Here is a 9,593-nt window from a genome sequence, read left to right on the forward strand (position 1 = left end):
GTGGGCCTGAGCCACCCCTCATCCTACTCCAAGCCTTCCACCAACTCCCCCACCCCTAGACCAGCTACAAAAATAAACACATAGCCCAGACCTGGCCAATTAGACCACCTTGTACCCCCTTCACACAGCACAGATTCAGGAACAGGCAGGTGGCTGGAGCCAAGCCAATCGTTAATTGTAACTGTTATTAAGAAATAACAAGAAATACTTCTTTGTGCTACAATTAAGGTCCACAGTAGGAGTTAGGGGTTATAAATTAAGGGTTAAAGATCAAAGGATGAGAGGAGGGCTGGGAAAGAGCTAGTAGAGATGAGAGAAGAGTCTCAGCAAAATCATTTGAACCCCTGGATCCAGCCATATCTGAAGTTCCTGAACTTCTGAACTTTCCGACTACATCTACAAATTCTCTTTTTGCTTTGAGAAAAAGAAATTAGACTTCAATTACTTGCTATCAAAAAAAGTTTTTATATAATTAATTTTACTAGCTTGTTATTAAAATGTGTCCTGCCTGTGCCAACAGCCCACATCATCTTAGAGATCATTTTATTGAAATTCCTTCATTGGCCACCCAGGTGTGTTACTCCTCCTCTCAACTCTCTGTCCCCCACACCTAATATTTGCATTTACTTTGAAGAACTTCTAAAAGTTCTAGCAGCACACTCTCCCACATGTGGCCACTAACAAGGGAGGATATCCAGAAAAGCTTCCAAAAAGAGGACGGCAGCTAAAGGCCCAGTGCAGATAACAACTGCTAGCCGACACCTTGATTTCAGCCCAGTGAATAAATACCTGAGCAGAGAATCCAGCCATCTGACTTATCAAAAGTATGAGATAATCAATGTGGATTAGTGTAAGCCACTTTCTGGTAATTCCTTACCCCACAATAGAAAACTGACACAGGCCACGTGCCACAACTTGTCCTTCGCCTTAGACAGGATATCTTAACAAGCCCTAAATGACTAGGACCTTGGAAAACTGAAATGGAGACATAGGGGCAGTTTCCAATGAAGCTGGGTAGCTGGAACACCAAATTCTGTGGAGCCTTCACTGCCAAGAGAAGCAGCTCTTCCAACTGTGCTTAAAGAGGTTAGTCTCCCTCTGCCTGAAGAACTTTCCCGGTATACTGTGGAGGAAGTATCTAAAGGCTTAAGGAGATTGGAACTTTGAGCTGGAGCCTCGGACACAAAGACAACAGCCTTACAAAAATTATTTAACTAGCTCCCACCATTGCATAAGTTCAAATCTCTGTAACAAATGTGTGTGTGTGTGGGTGTGTGTGTGTGTGTATCCTAGTGTTTCTGCTTTTCTGGTTGAATCCATAGTGATGAAGGAGAAGTCACTGTCACTAATTCCATGTTTAAGGCATATCCTCTTTGCCCCAGGCCCTAGTGTTAGGAGTTAGTTGGATAGTCAGGGTCAGGGTCCCCAAGAAGAGGGTATGGCATTGGGACAGCTAAGATAAAATAGCACTAACATCCTGTTTTGCAGCTTAGACAGGACCACACTAGCATTCTGTTTTGCAGCCTTTGAAGAAATCGCTTCTGCAAAATATCCTAAAATAAGACAATTAACCACAAGGCATTTGTCCCTATCACAGGCAAGGGGCAGTTAAGACCTAAGCCCCCAGATGTCAGCAAAAAAGACCATCAGCACGTTGACATTAACTTCATGGGTAGACAGATACATGATCAAAGCCCTGATTGGCACAACTCAGCACACACCTGATTGCTCAAGATAGTTCTGCAAAAGAGCTCATAAAAACCCCTAAACTTAGAAACCCCAGGGGCAACCCTCTTGGGCCCCCCTCCTTCTCTGGGAGCTTGTACTATCGCTCAATAAACTTTGCTTTGCTGCCCACCACTCTGCCTGGTCTACCTCTTCATTCTTCGAAGCTGAGGGATGAAGAACTGCGGGCACTAAAGGCAGAAAATTCCTGCAACACTGGTGTCCTCCTAATGTACCTTCCTCAAGGCGTTATTATCTACATCTCTGGAAGAGGCAAAAGTCACATCAATTTTCCTCAGTTTGATTCAAGAGGTTCAGGGCATATTGGGCAATTTTAATGAAATCACCATGAGTTATCATCAACCCATTGTTTATGTATAAAAAAGAATAATGTGAGAATATTTATGAATGTTTTGCTCCAAAAACTATATATTTTTTAAAGTGTTACCTTGATATTTCTCTTTATTCTGTGGAGGGGTTTTTTTTGTTTAAGGAATGTGAAAAATCTAAAATATACATAGATAGATAGATAGATAGATAGATAGATAGATAGATAGATAGATCTCCTTTTGGTTTGTATACAAGTGAAAGAAAAACAAACTGGCTGTAGCAATCAGGCTTCAATCAGAGAAGCAGAGCCACTAGAGTATTATGGGAATAAGAGATTTATTATAGGAAATAGACCACACACAAATATGGGAGTAGCTGAGGAAATGAAGGTCAAAGGATTTGAGAGAGAGTCACTAAATCGTTCTCGAAAAGCCCTGGCGTGAGTGGGTAAGTTGGAGCTTGCAGGGAAATCTATGAGGCAACTATACGCAGCTGCTTCAGTGGGATTATGAAGGGGGAAGATGTTCCCTCTGTGGGCCTGAAGCCAAGTTTCTGCATAAGGGGATGGGAAAGAACTCTGCCTGCTTTGGATGAGAAGGGCCAGCAGTTGGAAACTGGACAGTGCAGAGGAGGGCCAGAGTAAGGTAGGACCCAGGGCGCCTCTATGTCTGTCTATCTGACCAGGATGCTCTTCTGAAAATAATGGTCTTGGCTTCTCTTCAACCTTCCAAATCTCTTGGAAGTTCCTCGCTGGCCAACTCTAACTCAGACCTGTGCACAGAAGAGGATTCTGGGAAATGTAATTCCCAGCTTAACAAGAAGTCATAGCAACATCCAGCACACTAGCTTAGAAAAGGAGGAATTTATTGATCCTAGGATTCCTCAAAGAACTGAGGACCAGAATGAGATTAGGTCTCAGAAATCCTCAAAAACAAGAACTCCAGCACCATCACCTCTCTCGGTGTCTTGCCTCTCTTGTTGGTCTCCACTTACCTACTCCTTTTTTTTTTTTTTAAAGATTTTATTTATTTATTTGACAGAGAGAGAGAGAGAGACAGCCAGTGAGAGAGGGAACACAAGCAGGGGGAGTGGGAGAGGAAGAAGCAGGTTCCCAGCAGAGGAGCCTGATGTGGGGCTCGATCCCAGAACACTGGGATCACGCCCTGAGCCGAAGGCAGACTCTTAACGACTGCGCCACCGAGGCGCCCCTCCACTTACCTACTTCTTTATCTGCCTCTCCACAGACTGACTTGCTCCCCTGCAGGAAACCTGTACTAACTGCTGACAACACCCAAGTTTGTTTGTTTGTTTGTTTGTTTTAAGATTTTATTTATTTGAGAGAGAGAGAGAGAGAGGGAGAGAGTATGCGCATGTGCACAAGCAAGGCAGGGAGAGGCAGAGGGAGAGGGACAAGCAGACTCTTCACTGAGCAGGGAGCCCGACACAAGGCTTGATCCCAGGACCCTGAGATCATGATCTGAGCCAAAGGCAGACACTTAACTGACTGAGCTACCCAGGTGCCCCTCCTGAATTTTATTTCTTACACTTCCTCAAATGCCAGCTCTATCTCTTGGTGCCTAGTCCAAGACATGCTGAGGAAGGACTCATTGGCCAGCAGACTGGGTCATGTTATAATATCACTGCTCCTGCTGTAACATGTAGATGGGGAAGGAAGGAGCAGTTGTCAGAGGGAAGTAAAGTATTTCGAACAAAGCAGCTCAGAAATGTCCACTGCATGGGAAAGTACTTATAATATAACAGGCTCTATGCTAAGAGCTTTGCATGTATTATCTCATTTCATGCTTATGTCAACCCTCTTAGGTTGTTTTCTTTCTTATTTCCATTTTACAGTTAAGGAAATCGAGGCTTAGAGAGATGATATCTTACCGAAGATCTCAAAGCGCAGAAGTAGTAAGATTGGTCTGGCTCTAAAGAGTACTCTTTGTACTATACCAGTGGCTTCTAGTGTTTCAAGGGGCCCCAGCAGCTTTATCTGAATGTCATTATGTGATGGTTTTCCCCTAAGATTGCATTTCAACAAAACTTACCATTTTTTTTAAGTTCTTAAAAACCACTATGCCATATCGTACTACCTCCTTTCCCATTTCACAAGTAGCAGAGACACAAAATGGTGGCCTAAAATACACATCTGGAGAAAACTCTGACTCCTGGTACAGAGCTCTTTTTTCTATTCCATACAGCCCCTGTACTCTTGATCATCCACCACGGTAAATATGATAAAAGCAACTTTTAATTTCTTACTTGTAGCAAGAAAAAAGCTGTGTTTACTCTCAGGTTCATTTAGTTTAGCATAATTAAAATAAAATCCACACTTGATACAATCATATAAATTGCTACTGATACTACTTCAGACTCAAGAACCTTCTACCACAAAGAAAGGTCAAAGCAAAATGGAACAATAGCTTGGAAGTTCATTGTTTCTTTTACTTCCAGAATTTCATTATCAATAGCAACTAATATACATTGAGCATGCTATTATTTAAAAAAAAAAGAATACCAAATGGGGAAAAAAAATGGTGTTGTGAAAATTGGACAATAACATGCAAGAGAATGAAACTGAACCACTTTCTTACACCATACACAAAAATAAACTCAAAATGGATTAAAAACCTAAAAGTCCTAGCCTTTTAAATTTAGTTGAGTGTATAGAATACAAACATGGAATATAACCAACCATTTATGGTAGCCTCTTTTAACCACTAATGAATGATACAGAATAGGGAATAACACTGAGACCTGGAACAGTCAGAAAACGTATCATGGAAAGGGGCACATGTGGCTCAGTCAGTTTAGCAGCCAACTCCTGATCTCATCTCAGGTCTTGAGCTCCCCCTTGAGCTCCATACTGGGCATGGAGCCTACAAAAAAAGAAAGAGAAAGAGAAAGAGAAAGAGAAAGAGAAAGAGAAAGAGAAAGAGAAAGAGAAAGAGAAAGAGAAAGAGAAAGAGAGAGAGAAAGAGAGAGAAAGAGAAAGAAAGAGAAAGAAAGAAAGAAAGAAAGAAAGAAAGAAAGAAAGAAAGAAAGAAAGAAATGGAGGAAGGAAAGGTATCATTGGGGATACAGGAATTGAAAGCCTGAACTTTAACACTTATTCCTATAATTCGTTCATTCATTAACTTATTCATTCTCTCATTCATTCAATACTTATTGAGTTGAGCATCATACTTAATGCATGTAAGAGTAAATGAGCAATAGCATACACGCTGGATAAGAGGTATGAGAGAATCATAAGAGACATTATTCCACTATCAAAATAGTACAATTGAAATGTGTACTCTTCACTCTCCCACTCACCAGGCACTTGTTGAGAGTGTCTTCCCGCTGAGAACTGTGCTAGATCTACCTTTATATATTTTTATTTTTTTAAGATTGCTTTGTTTCATTTTAGAGAGAAAGGGAGAAAGCAAGCATGAGTGGGAGGGAGAGAGAATCTCCACAGACTCTGTACTGAGCACGGAGCCAATGGGGCTTGAACTCACAACCCTGAGATCATGACCTGAGCCGAAACCAAGAGTCAGACGTTTAACCGACTGTGCCACCCAGGTGCCCCTAGATCCCTTTTTAAATAAAGTAGAAGACAGCCTGGTCACTGTCTACAAAGACACAGAAAACATTTAAATAATAAGATAAGTCTTTGTAAGAATAAATGCCTAAATAGCCCCTGTTGAGGACAACCGGGATGGTATCACACAGAGTAGGATCAAAGAAACGGCACAAGGAAAACTGGATGCACCCAGTACCCCCAAGTTCGTACCATCCAACTGCTTATGAGGAACACAGGCAGCCACACCATGGTTGTGCTTCAGGAAAGAGACATAGACCCTGTGCCCCCTTGCATATTTACCGGAGCGATGAAAGGGGCAGGAATTACTCAACTAATTTGGGAAATTCAGCTTAGCTGGTATAAGAAACACCCTTTGCTGGGATGTTAATGTACATATCAGCACTAGTTTTAAGAAGACGCCTTGAAATTTATATCCCCCCATTCAGCCAACTTATTGCTAGGTGCCTGAGGGAAGGTTGCTGTCCCTATCTAAGAGAGAAATAGTTTGTCTTCTCAGAACTGTAGGAAATCAGAATGAGGTGGGATGGAAGATACACCCACAGACAGGACTTGAACAGGTGAGAAGAAAGGGGGTTGAGCATTCTAAACAAGGGGCCCACACAGGTGAAGGTACAGAGACAGAAATCAGGATGCCACATTCCCCACAGTTAACTCAAGTGCTTAGTGCCAAATAATAATAGGTAAATATTTTTTGGCTGAAAGATATTTAGGAAATCTGCATGCCCGGCATCTCAAATTTGGTCCATAAAATAAGTGGCAATGTCTTGGGGTATATTCAAAGCCACAAGAAATATATGGCAACAATTTTACCAGATTTACTGATACATTAATTTAAATTAAATATATGCAGATATATTTGTTTCAATTTTCTACATTATATATGTGTGTATATATAACTAGATGGCAAAGTTTCAAAAAATTCTTCAAAGAAAACATGAAATGAGATTTAAAAAAATGAAATCTAGCCTTTGCAATGACCTAGAGAGTATTATTCTAAGCAAAGTAAGTCAATCAGAGAAAGACAAATACCATATGATGTTACTCATATGTGGAATTTAAGAAACAAAATAAACAAGCAATGGGGGAATTAAAGAGAGAGGCAAACCAAGGAACAGACTCTTAACTATAGAGAACAAACTGATGGTTGCTAGAGGGGAGGTTGAAGGGGGGATGGGTGAAATAGGTGATGGGGATTAAGAAGGGCACTTGTCCTGATGAGCACTGGGTGATGCATGGAGGTGTGGGAATAATTGTATTGTACACCTAAAACTAGTATTATACTGCCTGTTAACTAACTGGAATTTAAATAAAAACTTCTAAAAAACATGAAATTAAAGAAATTTCTACCTTGTAGTACCTTCAGGTTCTATTTCAGACCCCTGGGAAGGACATGTTCACTCTTCTCCACTATTAAAGGTGATGGAAAAGCTTGAAAAGCATGAGTAATGGGTTCCTGTTAAGCAAAAGAAAAAGAAAAAAGTGATGAAAATAGCGGCAAAGAGATGAGTTGTAACGTTCCTAACCTCTTCTTGAAGAAAGAGTTGTTAGTTAAGACTAGGAAAATCTTTTTCTTTAAATCAGCAGTAAATTGGATTATGTGGCCTCCACAATATATATTATTATAATATGTATGTATGTAATATATAATCACATATAATATGTATTATGTAAATTTACATATAATACAACGAATTTAAATATAAATATAAAATACATAAGACATTATCATTACATTATTTATAATATTCATTATATATTACATATATAATATATAATGTTTATAATAAATAAATGTTACAAATAGAAATAGAAATATTAGTTCATATCAATAGGCTTCTGCAATAAGAAAGTGCCTAGCTTTATAAACCAACTTTGGGGAAAAATACACAAAAATAAAACCCTACTAGATCTAAGAATTTGTAACTGTACACACACACACACACACACGCACACACACACCACACGCAGACACACACACAATGTCCCAAATTTAAAATAATCTGATTAAGAAACCACAGTCGCCTTTTAAAGCTGAAATTTTTATGGCCATGAATGAAGATGACAATAGTACAGCTAATGCGATATATGATAATAGTTCATTATTAGAAATTTTAAGGATTAAATATAAGTAAAAAGAAAACTAGACCACCGAGATTCACTTTGGTATACTTTTGCATAAAATTTTACTAGTCTTCAGTTTCAAAATTTGCTCTCACTGCCTTGCTTCACCTCTTTCAGAAAATATACATTGTGCAATTCAGGGCTCCCTGAGGTTAACTAGTATGGTCAGTTCAGTGTGGCTGTAAACTTCAGATCTGGATATTGTCCCCCATTTGCTCTTTCCAAAGATGCAGGGCACTTATTTCAGGAAACCTGTCCTACTGTATTAGCTTAAAAAGTGCTGGTGACAGTGTAGCTGAAAAGTCAAATGGAAAAGAATTTGAAAGGCTCAGCATCTTCTCTTCTGCTGATTTTTTTAGACTGATTCTTGAGAAGAATGCTCCTGTGCAGAATGACCAGGCTGCAGCACCTCTAATCCCATCACCACAAGCCCCTTCATAATCAGTATAGATGGCCACACAGTTCATTCACCCCATAGTGATGAGAATCAAACATGAAAATGGCTGAAATAATTGGGTCAAATCTGCAGCGGGCCAGTTCAGTGGTCACATGAAAATGAGGGCATGTTCAAAAATCATAACAGATCATACTTTCTGTGGGTAAAATAGGAGTGAAGATGGGGAAGTATCAGCCAGTTTCAGAAGGACACTAGCAAGTAAAATGATGTAAATCATTCATATTTATACAAGTATGGAATAAAAATAAACAATACTGGTTATCATATAAATTTAGGCAGATTTATGTCCCAAACATCTAATTTCCAGCTCATTCCCTCTCATAATAAAAAAGTAAGCCAGCAATGGAAGCACTGGAGAGTCAGAATATTTTAAGCTTAAGTATTGTTTTTAATACTGTTTCATTATGCTGGGTTGGATTTCTTCCATTTGTCATTCCAAATCCATCCTCTGCCCTTCTCTGCTGTGTTCTGTGCCCTGGGAGGCTGGTTTGTTTGGACTATATCAAGAGGCTTCCTTGTCCTCTGGCTTCCAGTTTGGCCAACAGAGGGCATGAAAGAAGATCAGAGAAAGGGAGGAGAGTGAGGTTGAGCATTGTTTCAGCTCCTGTTGATGAGGTCATCCCTCCACAGAAGGTCATGGCTCTTTCTAGATGACCTATTGCACACAGTCTGTCTTCAGATCCCTGCAACGACTTCCTCCTCTTTGCCCTGTTACTGCACCGCCCCTAGTGGTTTCCATAGTCCTTGTCCAAACTTTTGTAAACAATCCCTCTGTTAAACTCTCCTCGAAACACCAACCTGTTTGACCATGTGTGACCTTGGTTGAATCATATGACCAGCTAGAACCTTGACTGAATCATATGACCAGTAATCATTATAAGTATTCGGCAATTCGTCCAAAATTGTCTGATAATAACAAAAGGTGTGGCTGTTTCCCTTAACCTGTTGCATGCTTTCCTGATAAACCTGAGACAAGATCATGGAATGCACCTTCTGTATTATCTCAGACATTCCTCAAGGGTATATGGCCTTCCCTTTATTAAAAGAGCTCTACGCCTAACAGCTGTCTTGGGAAAGGAAAGCAAGTAATTCTGTCAGGTTGACTCAAGTCAGTCCTCTATTCACCAGGTGTATAATTTTGGTGATACAAATCAAGTAGGTCTGGTTATCTAGTTTAATCTTTATTAGGGGACAAATTCATTCATAACATTTCTGCTTGCTTTCTATCAGCTTTTGCTCTGAACTATCTTTTTGCCGCGACACCGCCCGCAGCGCCGCGGCATTGATTCAGGAGAAGGACGAGGCACAGACAGGTTAGCTTGCGAAAGAGAGTGTGGGTGCAGGGGACGACCACCAGGCATGCCACTGCCAAGA

Source organism: Ursus arctos, unplaced genomic scaffold (assembly GCF_023065955.2).
Source record: "Ursus arctos isolate Adak ecotype North America unplaced genomic scaffold, UrsArc2.0 scaffold_11, whole genome shotgun sequence".
Classification (NCBI taxonomy): Eukaryota; Metazoa; Chordata; class Mammalia; order Carnivora; family Ursidae; genus Ursus; species Ursus arctos.